We start from the raw sequence: 14387 nt of genomic DNA on the forward strand, positions 1-14387 counted from the left end.
ATATTGTTCAGGATAGGGACCGATGGCAGGCTTATGTGAGGGCGGCAATGAACCTGAGGGTCCTTAAAAGCCATTTGTACGTAAGCAAGTCTGTCATGTTTAGCGTGTTTTGTTTTGGTATCTAGGGACTGTGTATTTTAGAAAAAAAAAAGTGAATACGTAGAATAAAAATTAGGCTATTCGTTGAGGGAGGCCATGCATGTTGCTATTATTTCTTTGTTGTTAAGTTACCAATCTCTGAGTTCAATAAATAATGTTCTGTTAAGTTGAAAATGATGTCGGGATCTTCCTTCTGTAGTTGTCATTAAAGCCAAACAAGCTGAAGATATGTTGTTGCTATTTAACTTAAATAAATGTAAGTGAACGAACGACATATTTTTTGACCCTAGGGTCTATAAAAGTTTCTTAGACTCGGAAAGGTATAGTGGGCTGTATATTCTATCCATGGAGAAATTGAACAATTAGGACCGTAGGCCCTACTAATAGACATTCTTAGCGCGGGCTTCCGGTGGATGATCAGCGAACTAACGTTTTTCGTATTCATAAACCAGTGTTAGCGATATGATATGAATCCCGTACAAGTAACCAGTCGATAGGCTAGCGAAATATCTATGAATAGCAACCTTAGGGACTTGTGCGCCACAAATAATATTTCGTTCAACAGTCGCATAGCAACAACAAAAGAATACTCAAAACTTGACGACCCTCCCAAGAGTTCTAAATATTAACTCATCTAAAAGGAAGAAATATGTTTTTATTGCGTAAAATGTAGGAGTGGAAAAAAAAAAAAAAAAAATGCAATTCGTTAGTTATGTAGAATTTGCTAGTCTCGGACTACTTAATTGCAGTCTTCGCTATTGCTAGGACGCAAACTCGTCCTCGAATAATAAAAACTACTTACATCCTTAATAGATAAAAATATTATATGCATTTCGTGCGTTAAGAAGCATTAATTTGCTAGTCTCAGACTACTTAATTGCAGTCTTCGCTATTGCTAGGACGCAAATTCGTCCTCGAATAATAAAAACTACTTAGGCCTACCTTCCTTAATAGATAAAAAAAATATTATATGCAATTCGTGCGTTAAGTGGCATTAATTTGCTAGTCTCGGACCACTTAATTACAGTCTTCGCTATTGATAGGACGTAAACTCGTCCTCGAATAATAAAAACTACTTACCTTCCTTAATACATAAATATTTAATCACTTCCAATGTTTAAGAAAATTACACATTTTAATTAAAACAAAATTTTAGATCAAGCTAACTCCAGTCACTGCTACGTATGTCTGACAACAGTAGACTACAGCAGCCAGGAGACTTAGCTTCACCGAAGATTGTGTTAGTTTACGCACATATTTACATAAATTTAAATAAATCTATCTCTTGGGCACTTCAAAATTTCTCTTGGAAAAACAGCAATTAAAAATAAATTTGTACTAAACAAGTATTTATGGTATAAATAAATTGGCGAGTTTAAACGCACCGATATTTTGACCTAGAAGGACTTCAAACACATAATGTTTTTTTATCAGGTGAAAAACTGTTTTTTTTCATATCCGTATTTTGCGACACTAGGTAGGTTTATCCCTAATAATCTAGTATCAACTTTTCCCTTTATATCCACACAACTCACGTGGGCTGCTTGAGACGGTGTCGGGTGGAGTTCCCGGGTATCTCAGTTGGCAGAGCGCTGGTACGTTCAACCAGAGGTCCCGGGATCGATACCCGGCCCCGGAACAATTTTTCTCTTGAAATTATTCAAATCTGCTTTACAGGGAGCTTTACCTGAAAGACTAGATTTGCATAATATATACGTCACTGTGTACGTTAACAGAAAACCACAAATTCCAAGTCACACAGAGATTGCGTGCTCTCGATGTGGGTCTCTGGCGCTTCGTTAGCCCACGCGAGTTGTGTGGATATAAAGGGAAAAGTTGAGACGGTGTCGGGTGGAGTTCCCGGGTAGCTAAGTTGGCAGAGCGCTGGTACGTTCAACCAGAGGTTCCGGGATCGATACCCGGCCCCGGAACAATTTTTCCCTTGAAATTATTCATTATAATATATGTATTATTTAGCGTCGATGAGATTGATGATAGCGAAACGACGTTAAATTTGGTGAGATGAGACAGAGGATTCGTCATGAATTAACGGACATTCGGCTTACAGTTGGGGAAAACCTCAGAGAATTCCCAACCAGGTAATCAGCCCAATTGGTAATCGAACTCACTCCTGAATGCGGCCCGGATCACCTGGAGCTAAGCAGGTAGCTTAAGTCGATACACGGATATTAAGCTTATGTGGGGAGTAATAGAGGCATGGGACTTCCCCCTCCCAACTAATGTTTTATTCCATACTAGACGTGACGAGTTTATACGAGTCCGGCGACTACTGCAGAAGTGTGGTGTAGGCTATGTTGAGAAATAAGGTAAGCTATATCTAAGTTCGCCAGGCCTCCAAAGTTCGCCACTCGTCATTTTCGGTCCAAAAGTTGGCAGCAGTAACATGATAAATGATGCGTTAGAATTTCATTGAATACGCAAGGTATATTACCTGTATATCTCTTGCTATGAGGTAGTCGCTATATTGTGTTCACTGTTGTTGCCGGTATAATACTCGCTACGTAAGTATCTGTTTCATTCAACGGAATAAGTAGTGCATGTACAGAGTGTAATACATCATTTTAAAACCTATTTTGTGTGCTTTCTGACTGTATTTTTAAAATTACATTTACTATAGTGATGTCCTTCTTTATGACATTATTACTAAATGTTTGAACTGTTCTTAATTTCGCCACTGCAATTTCTTCCATAGCCAACTTAGGATCATTCGTTGCTGCTTCTCTGAGATCGTTTTAAACAGTCAGACTAACAGTTCAAATAACTGGTTGCATTTTAATTTTGGTATTTAAATGAGTCATATATTTGAGATACTTCTTAGATAAAATAATACAAAAATTTTTAATTCTGTACTAAGTTTATTAATGATAAAACTTTGTGTAATTCCTACTGTTGCCATTTTTGTATCAAAATACATTACATCTGTACTCTGAAATATTATTTGAATTTACAACAGACACACAAGTCGCAAACTTAGGGAACACATGCGTCCTAACTTCGCGAGTTGCATTCCTCTGTCTCTTTTGTTTTTGTACGAGGAGTACAGTAGAGCGTCTCGTTTAGGCACAGTGAAAACATAAACAAAGTGCAGGTAACGTGTGGGAGAGGTCGAGTCGTGCGATAAATACGAAGGACGCACAAGGTTTTAGTTACAATTAATTATATTAATTAATATTAACTGACATTATGTTTTCCAAAAACACACAAAATAAAAACACAAATTGCATAACATTATCATATACACATTTTGACAAACAAAGAATTGTAATGTTGAAATAATTGAATATAACAAACCAAATTTTGCTTCTTAGTCTATATGATGTTTTCAAGCAGCATTTTTACGGTCATGAATTTCATTCTCTGTATGACTAACATAATATCAGCGGCTTCTGTAGTGTACCTCAATGAATTGAACTTTGAGAAGGGAAATTATGTTTAGGAAATAGTGTTGTCACTTCAGATCAATATACTGTAATTTTGTTAATTCGGCCACAAAAGACGGTGATATTATGTTAGTGATACAGAGAATGAAATTCATGACCGTAAAAAATGCTGCTTGAAAGCAACATCATATAAGTAGTAAAATTTAATTTGTTATATTGAATTATTTCAACATTACAATTTGCTTGTTTGTGAAAATGTATATATGATAAAGTTATGCAATTTGTGTTGTTTTGTTTGGTGTGTTTTTGGAAAATATGATTTCAATTAATGCTCCGCCATAAAAGTTGTACCGTAACTAAAACCTTGTGCATCCCTCGTGTTTATCGTACAGATCGTCCTCTCCAACACGTTACCTGCACTTTCTTTATGTTTTCTCTGTGCCTAAACAAGACGCTTTACTGTACCTCATTCTCTACGAAATTTATATTTAAGATGCTCTTTAGTATCAGTATTACAACGCAATTTTGTTTCGAAATATAACTTCAACTTGAAATTAAAAATCAATTTGCTTAAGGTGGCGAACTTGAGGAGGCTTAACTTACCTTAATTTCATGCGATAAATATACTTTGATTCTGTACAAGACAATTCAGTATTGCTTATTTGAAGAATGTTTGAGTTTGTTTCACAGTTTGTAATCTTATTTGTTTAACTTATAATTTTAATGTGTATATTTATTAGGATATTATTATGTTTAAATAATAATAAAACATTTCAAATAGGCCTGTATACTCGTATATAAAAGATATACTTCTATCACTTTCTAGTAGCAGTCCGTTATATGAAGTAAGCGTGGGATTGAGTAATAAGCTTACATGCAGCGTAAATATAAGCAAAGGTAGCCCGGTACAATCAGAGTGTAAATAAAATTTGTTTACTTACTTATGGCTTTTATAACGCGGAGGTTCATTTCCGCACTCGCATAAGCCCGCCGTCGGTCCCTATCCTGAGTAAGATTAATCCAGTCTCTATCATCATATCCCACCTCCCTCAAATCCATTTTAATATTATCCTCCCATCTACGTCTCGGCCTCACCAAAGATCTTTTTCCCTCAGGCCTTCCAACTAACACTTTATATGCATTTCTGGATTCGCCCATGCATGCTATATGCCCTGCCCATCACAAACGTCTGAATTTAATGTTCCTAATTATGTCAGTTGAAGAATACAATGCGTGCAGTTCTGCGTTGTGTAACTTTCTCCATTCTCCTGTAATTTCGTCCCTCTTAGCCTCAAATATTTTCATAAGCACATTATTCTCAAATACCCTTAAACTCTGTTGCTCTCTGAAAGAGTTCAAGTTTCAGAACCATACAGAACAACGGGTAATGTAACTGTTTTATAAATTCCAACTTTCAGATTTTTTTTGACAGCAGACTAGATGACAAGAACTTCTCAACCGAATAATAACAGGCATTTCCCGTATTTATTCTGCATTTAGTTTCCTCCCGAGTATCATTTATATTTGTTACTGTGGCTTCAAAATAATTGAATATTTTCACTTCTTCAAACGACAAATTTCCAGTTATTATATTCCTATTTCGTAAAATGCTCTGATCACGAGACATAATCATATAGGCCTACTTTGTTTTTTTTGGGGGGGGGATTTATTTCCAACCTATCTCTTTACTTGCTTCACGTAAAATTCCCGTGTTTTCCCTAATAGTTTGTGGATTTTCTCCTAACATATTCTCGTCATCAGCATAGACAAGCAGCTGATGTAACCCATTCAATTCCAAACGAAATTCTGTTTGTACACAGGATAAATACTCTGTCTCACTAATGTACTGTAGTATGATAATACAGGTAGAAGTAAACTTTTTTCACCACTCGATTGCACACAATATTTACACCTCCTGACCTCTTATATCGACCGATTCTGAGAAACAACAAACGCCTCACAGCAACAAGGACATACGAAGCTGCCACCATAAAGTGAAACATTTATATTACGAAAGCACAAAACACTCATAATAAAAACACAGTATGCATATATTGTATTAATAAATAACTTGGGCACACCAGAAAAGGCTACATGTTTGAGGTCAACTGTAACAAATAATGTCGTCGCTTAAGAAACAATACCGCGTAACTGACATTTTTGGTCAAAACTGTTTTTTTGCATAGATGGTACCTCCACTGTCATCTGCATGCATTGACAAGCGCGGGAATTTGATTGCATGAATGGCCTGCGTGCGAAGGAGGGGGGTACAATACCGCGTATCTGAAGTCACGAGAAGTCTGTAATAAATACCGCGTATCTGACAACAGATAGGCTGTTATGTCTACTCCCTGCGCGCCCTCAGTACGGAAGCTGGTTCTCGTTACTACCTTGTAAAATTGTATCAACAGTGTGTAATATTCTGAGAAGATTAAAGAAGTGTTCAGTTTCAATTATTTAGAACGTAAATATAATAGAATTATTTCACTAATGTCAATTGAATGTTAGTTGAGCTGAATTCACGCAGAATCTTACTGCAAGTTCATTCAATGAAATATAGTACATTTAATTTTTTATTATTATGTAGGTCTACAGGTACAAGAAAAGAAATGGACAAGGAATCAGGCGATGGTCAGTTTAGCGAGAACGAAATCCTATCTGTGCTATGTTCTGCATTCAAGAAGGAAGAAACTTCTGTGAACATTAACAAAGGTATGGCATAAGAAGTATCATAGTTATTAAACATTTATTTTTCTTCAGTTACGGAATCATAACAGCAAACTTAATTTAAGTAATATAAATAATCATGAATGGGCCGCTAAAATAATTTGCGCTACATTCAGTGGTTCTGAGCTTGTTGCATCCATTTCCTCGGTAGGAGGAAGATCTAAATTGATGATAATATTTACTACACATGTTTTAATCCATTTACATTACATTTATAAACACTAGTAATCTCATCTTATTCGTAGGTGTACTGTCTGATAATTCAAATGCAAAAGAAAACCGTCCTTCTGAAAATGGGCTGCTGCAGATCAGGCATTGTCCGTCCAGTGTTACCGGTAAGGTTATGATCACATTATGCAGTCTGGTATGATTTAAAGCAACACTATTAAAATAATACCGCTAGAAATAGGATAGGACAGAAACTGAAGACAATACCCCGTCAATGAAGGATCTACACCAAATTTCGGATGCGTCTTCAGATGTAGACGACCCCGAAGAATTCGTGAGTACTACTTATTCTACATCTTTACATTCGTCAGAAAAAAGTTAAAGAGAAGAATCTACAAGCGTTTCACTGAAATTTGACAGAAAAGAGAAAAAGAAATTCAAAGCCACACAAGGGTAAGTGGAAGAAAATGAAAAATAGAAAACTTAGAATGGAAGAGGAAGCTTATCTTAGCTACAAGAGGTCGAAAGATGGCAAAGTGACACATGATACGGAAAGAGATGCAAGGAATTTGGGGCCAGAGTGTAGTTATAAAAAATGTGCCAAAATTCGAAAGTAAGAGGCTGTAATTTAATTTCTAATGAGAGAAGACACATCTTTCAGGCATTCTGGAAAACTATGACTTAGGAACAGAGGACCGTTCACGTATTAAATCTTGTGAATTTCACTCCTACGAAAAGACCTGGCAGTACAAATTCTGAATCGAGAAGAAAGAGAACATTTGTCTACAATCTAAAAGTTGATGAGAAAAAAATTCAGATTTGCAAAATGATGTTTCTGTGTACATTGGGAATTAAAGAATGAACTCTGCGATATTGGTTAGCTAATATTACTGATGGCGTCCCTTCAGTAAAAAAAAAAAAAGTAATGTTCTCGTGCAAAAGCACAGAAAAAAAAGTATTAGTAGCCTGCCTAAATTACCGTCACATTATTGTATGTAGAACCGATTGTGCCATAGTTTTTATGATAGTATTCCAGAATAGGGTTACTCAAGGATTACTTTTTGTGATTTCAGTATAGGCCTATAATAACTTTATTGTGTTTAACGAATATTGTGCCTGAAAAATTATCATCATTATTATATTTTTATATGATTTTCTTTTCATTATTCGCAAATCAGTCAAGTCCATTGTCAATAATAATAATAATAATAATAATAATAATAATAATATTATTATTATTATTATTATTATTATTATTTTATTATTATAAAATTATACTTGTCAGCAACGTTTTAGTAACAATTCTACTTACCTATTCAAATACGTAGTGTGAAAATAAAGTAGCAAGTAACAGATTATTATTATTATTATTATTATTATTATTATTATTATTATTATTTATTATTATTATTATTATTATTATTATTATTATTATTATTATTATTATTATTATAACAAACATTGAACTGTGACTTGGTTTTTCCTTTCCCATAGTTTCAGCATTTGATTGACTAAGAATGCAGCAATCATTGTCTGGAACATAGGCCTAATCTAGTGCTGATTCAAGCTACAGCCTACCGACCTTGACCTCAAGTCAGATGGTAGGACAACAATTCAGATAACACATTGACATAAACAAGAGCACGAATAATATTTCCAGAAGGCAGTTTTAACGTAAAGTAAACGCTTGTCAACATGTGTCTTGAAGCTGCTAAGTTGTCTCTCACAATACCGCGTAACTAACAAAATGTAGTCAACGGCAGAGTTCCAATACCGCGTAAGTGACATGGCTAAATGTCTACAGCCATGATCATCCATTTTCACTTAGTTACAAATTAGTTAAGCTATTTCATAGCCATATACCACTTTTCAAGACTATTGCGTTATTTTTATGGTTTTTATTCGGTTTTTTCCTTCTCCTGTAAAATTTACATTTTGTCAGTTACGCGGTATTGGTTCTTAAGCGACGATGTACTACTTGAACAAAATAACTACAAATAACTGCGGTTAACTTGTTAACTGTAATTTATTATACATATTATATGTAGGCCTACATAAACTTACTAAGTTAAGAATATGGCATTTGTAAAGTTACAATAAATAATCCGATGTAATAAAAATTCAATATGATAATTATTATGATTTTAAAAACAGTTCAAGCGCTTGCTTTTTGAATAATTTATTGTTTGACAATTTGAATTTTGCATTTCTTTTTATAAAATTATTATAAAAACTTTGGGCCGAGATTTGAAATATGCCTTAAATCTGTTTCAGTCTTAAATTTTGGTTGACTGAGGAAGCGACAAATTGTTTTTATTTTGGCTTGTTGCCATGATCGAATGATATGAATTTATTTCGATGCGTATGGCAGAAGTTCAAAATAGTACACAAAAATTTGTACGATAATTAAAACGTTAAAATATTTGCATTCGTTTTATAAGATGATTTGTATATCAGGTTTTCTTATCAAACCTATTTTAGTAATTCTTTCATGTAATTTAATTACAGTAGCATATATTAATGGGGTCATTGTAATTTATGATAATTCACCCCAGCCTATAATCCTATACTGTATTATGAACTGAACTAAGGCTAGAAATTTATGTTCTCAATAGTTTTACAGCCATAAAACGACGCCATTCAACAAATTTTTAATTCGGTAATTTTAAGACATAAGTGATTAATATGAAAGTTCCATTTTAAGTTTTGTTGAATGAAGATACCTAAATATTTAAGATAGGTTGATGGGTTTACAATGATAGATATTTCTACAATGACTGCTCTGAATTTTAAAATTATTATAGTTGTTTTCCACTGCAGAAACTCCTATTCTTATTTGTATCAAAAGAAATTAATGTTGTTTAATCTATTTTGAGTGTTAGCAGGTTAAATTCTTGCCATTCAATATTAGTCTTTTAACATGTTCCCGGAAACGCCCAGTAAATATGACAACAAAGAAATAAATGTTACCTTTAGAGTAACACAGGGTTGTTTCCGATCTCTGATAACGAATTTGAATGACATCATGTGCGTCAGGAGTCACACAACAGGTGAACTATGGCGCGAGGTGACAGACCAGTAGTGAGTGATCTCATAGTCAGAGTGCACGGCGACTCACAGCAGAAATTCCCAAGAAAATCGAACCTTTATGGGAGGGGTACATTACGACTCTTTCCAATGCCAAGTACAGTTAAGTGAAAATAAAAGAAGCCTGCAATAAACGAGGTTTCGTTATTTCCAAGAAAGGCACGTTCTGTGTACTTAATAAGATTGGTAAAGCTCGAATGGAATTCATTTGTATCATCTCGTGGGGTGCGGCGACTTGTGACGGGGGGTGGATTTACTTTTTTTTCCCCACTCTGAACTTAATCCCATCCGAGCTTTGCCAGTCTTATTAGGTACACACAAGATGCCTTTCTTGGAAATAACGAAACCACGTTTTTTGCAGGCTCCTATGATGTTCACGTAACTGTACTTGGCATCGGAAAAAGTTATGTACCCCTCCCAAAAAGGCTCGATTTTCTTGGTCATTGCTACTGTGATACACCGTGCACTCTTATTATGAAATCACTCACTACTGATTTGTCATCTCTCGCCGCAATTCGGCTGTCGGTGTGATTCCTGACGCACATGACGTCATTCAAATTCGTTATGAGAGATCGTAAACAACTCTCTGTATAAGCGTCTAAAAATAATATCATATATAAACAAAAGAGCACCTAATACTCGTAGAGTCCACACCTGTGGAGTAACGGTCAGCGCGTCTGGCCGCGAAACCAGGTAGCCCGGGTTCGAATCCCGGTCGGGACAAGTTACCTGGTTGAGGTTTTTACCGGGGTTTTCCCTCAACCCAATACGAGCAAATGCTGGGTAACTTTCGGTGCTGGACCCCGGACTCATTTCACCCGCATTATCACCTTCATTTCATTCAGACGCTAAATAACCTAGATGTTGATACAGCGTCGTAAAATAACCCAATAAAATAAATAAAAAATACTCGTAGAATTGTTTACGTTAGTGTGTAGGTATCTATTACACAAACAAGATCGAAACAGTTCCAAGGTAAGCATCTAATTCCAATGTTTTCCAACTTAAAAAAAAATATGATTAGGCCTAATAGTGTCAAAAGCTTTTCTCAAATCTAGAAATACGTGTAAACATTTCTGAATAAATAACCGCTATGCTAAGGAAAGGAAATTGTCGAATGGACAAAGTAGAATGTTTGGGGCAGTATTCATTTACTTATAATTAAGTTAATATGAGACAGACTTTTTACGAAATTATATAGAAAGTCACAGACTTTCTAAAAAAAAAAAAAAAAGGACTTGGTTTTTAAAAATCTACAAAAAAAAATTGAATATCATAAGTGAGGTGCCAGCATTCCGCTCTTTCTAGTCTGTTTAGTAACTCAAAATGTTTGTTGTGTATGAATATGTCGTCAGTTGACATTATTGGAGCGCAATGCGGCAATGTTTAGTATTGATTGAAGCTTACAGTGCCATGACGACTACGCAATAGAATGTATAGTCTGTGATTTTGGTTATTGAAACTATGTCGATTGTAACAGTTTAACGAAATTTTCGACGTGGATACGGTAGTGCCACGACGACTACGCAGTAGAATGCAGCATATAGTCTGTGATTTGGGTTACTGAATCTATTTATTTATTCATTCATTCATTCATTCATTCATTCATTCATTCATTCATTCATTCATTCATTCATTCTGGTGTTGTTAAGGCCATCAGGCCTTCTCTTCCACTCACCAAAAATGCAAATACAATAATAGAAATAAAAAGAAAAAGTCAGACTATAAACAAAGTAAAGCCACACAAAAATATACACAGGTTGCAGTCACACAAACTTTAGATGAGTGATTAAGTATCGTAATTAATTATATACTAACTAATTAACCAACATAAACAAGAAACTTGCAATTTTAATCTAGAGTAAAAAAACACAAATCAACACTTCTAGCAATACCTAAAAAGCATTAAATAAGACACAACTTTTCAATTTAAGTTTTAATTGTGATAAAGTCCGACAGTCCCTGACGTCATTAGGTAACGAATGCCAGAGGTGAAGTATTTCTACAGTGTAGGAGGATGAGTAAAAACGTTCTGTGTTGTGGGGTAGAAAGAAGTGCTTGATGCCGATTTCGAAGAGTTGTAAGAAATTGAAAGCGCGATAACAGATAATTCGGAGTAGAAGTATGCATGATTCTAAATATAAGAGACAGTGAATGTATTGTTCTTCGTTCCTTCAGACGCACCCATGAAAGTAACTGGAGGGAATATGTTATATGGTCAAATTTACGAGTTTTGCAGATGAATCGTATGCACACAATATGAACACGTTATAGTCTCTCAGCTAAGAATGAACTTACATTAGTTAGCAAGGAATCGCAACAATCAAAATGGGGCATTACAAGCGTCTGAATAAGATTCTTTTTTAGACTAAGTGGTAGAAATTCTTTCATATGAAACAAGGAGTGAAGTTGAGAAAATATTTTTTGCAAATGCATGTTACTTGAGTGTTCCAATTTAGATCGTTATCCATAAAAATGCCAAGATTTTTAACTGTTTCACTGTATTTAACAATAATCTCATTCAATAATATATGTGGTATAGTACTACTATCAAGAGTGCTACGTAGACGATTATGTCCATTACGATTGCTTGCGATTTCTCTGGATTTAACCTTAATCCAGATTTGTGCGCCCATAGTGAGATCGAATTCAAGTCTTCGTTTATTTTATTTACTGCGTTACTAGTCTCATCAGGGTGGAAATGCAAATAAATTTGCAAGTCGTCAGCATACATATGGTATCTGCAGTGTTTTATCATATTAGTCACGTCATTAATATATAAGTCATGAAGAGTAAAGGTCCAAGAACTGATCCTTGTTGAATTCCAGATTTTACGACACGCCATTTTGAAGAATAATCGCTTGCAATGGCACATTGTTGAAGTTCGTGAAGGTACGATTCAAGCCAAGTAACAGAACTTTCAGAAAGATTCAGAAGTCATAATTTACATAATAGAAGGTCCGTGTTCACTGTATCAAATGCCTTACTGAAGTCAAATAATATCGTAACGTTAATTTACCTTCATCTGTGGCTTCATGTATTGCAAATCTGAAGGATTACTTCACTTCCACTCTGTATTTTTGTGTAGAAGCTCTGGTTACGTTTGTGTAAGAGGAACTACTCCTTTATCCGGGGTCGTTTTAGACAAAATTAATAACTTCTCTCCTATGTAACTGATTTTTTTTATAAAACTTTGTACAGAGGTTACATGTAGCACATATTGTATGTGTAGAAAGTCTGATTTCCTTTTTGTAAGCCAACTATCCCTTTATAAGGGGATATTTAGACAGAATTAATAACCTCTTCTGTACGTAAAACAGATTTGATTTGTATGAAGCTAAATGTAGTGTCTTCTCTTGTAAGTCTTTTCCCAATTCCATTAACCCATTGACAGGCAAATTAATTTCTTTCGTGTAAATAAGGTGAAATTTTAGGAAATTAATATGTATTAGTCTGAAAACACACAATTATTATCAATATAAATTTATTGTATCTGAAAGAGGATGAAAACCCCTGTCCTCAAATGTGGACACTGGCGTTATGTGATATACGAACTTACAAGAAACAGAAACATTGTTATAAATAATTTTCTATTATACAGTATATATAGGCCTATATATATATATTATTTTGCATGATAGGATCGAAAACGGCCAACACACATTGCTTTTCATGCAATAGCTACGTAGTTTTCCCCTTACATTCAAGAAGGGACTTTTAAACCTTTTCCTGCGGATTTGCCAGTTTGTAAATTAGCCAAGCATTGGAAATACTCATTTCCAACATTCTACTGAAAACTCTCCAATACTGTTTTTTTTGTCGCTTATGGAGACATTATACTTAGAAACCAGCTAATTATGTTTATCTATTCCACCCATATTTTTATTTTTATTTTAGTTGGTTATTTAACGACGCTGTATCAACTACTAGGTTATTTAGCGTCGATGAGATTGGTGATACCGAGATGATATTTGGCGAGATGAGGCCGAGGATTCGCCATAGGTTACCTTGCATTCACATTACGGTTGGGAAAAACCTCGGAAAAAACCCAACCAGGTAATCAGCCTAAGCGGGGATTGAACTCGCGCCCGAACGCAACTTCAGACCGGCAGGCAAGCGCCTTAGCCGACTGAGCCACGCCGGTGGCTCCCACCCATATTCGATCCGTAATTGTTGACAACTTTTGACTGTGGAACAAGGATTGTTTTTCTCTCTTTTCTATTGCAACTACTCACTGGTTCAACTTGATTACTTGCCAGAGTCACAACACTCACAACACTCTTGTCATGCCATTTCAATATCAAAATTTCTTCATCTTTGCCAAACAGAAATTCGTAAGTTCTCTCTCTTGTTTCTTTATTTGTTTACCAATAAGCAAAGGGTACCTTTTATGTTCGGTTTTCGCATTTCGGATTGGAAGCACGAAACCCTACATTCCTCAATTCTGCCAACAGAGAATAACTTCTAAAAAAAGTTATCAAAGTAGGTATATGATATGAATTAGTGGATCATTGACTACTGTAAGTAGGTATCTATTCCACTACATTTGTTCCCAAACTTTTATTCAGTATTAGGATCATCATATGCTTTGCCAGTAAACAAATAAAAATTGTAAGAAAACTTAGAAAAACTACACAAAGCCCAAAGCACAAACACAGACTTTATTGACTTCCCCTTTATAAATTGTTTTATCTTATGGTGACCATAAAATGTTACAATAATTTGATCCACAGCTAAATTTTCCTCAAATACTCCATAGTTTACAAAGTTTCTATTGAGCATTTATATGAGTGGAAGAACCTTAAAACATTTGTCTGCCTTATTTTCTAGAACTACTAAATTATTATTGTCACTAATATGAAGCATTTCCTTTATTTGCCTGAAGCGATTTTTAGACATAACTAA

This window comes from Periplaneta americana, chromosome 4 (assembly GCF_040183065.1).
Source record: "Periplaneta americana isolate PAMFEO1 chromosome 4, P.americana_PAMFEO1_priV1, whole genome shotgun sequence".
Lineage (NCBI taxonomy): Eukaryota > Metazoa > Arthropoda > Insecta > Blattodea > Blattidae > Periplaneta > Periplaneta americana.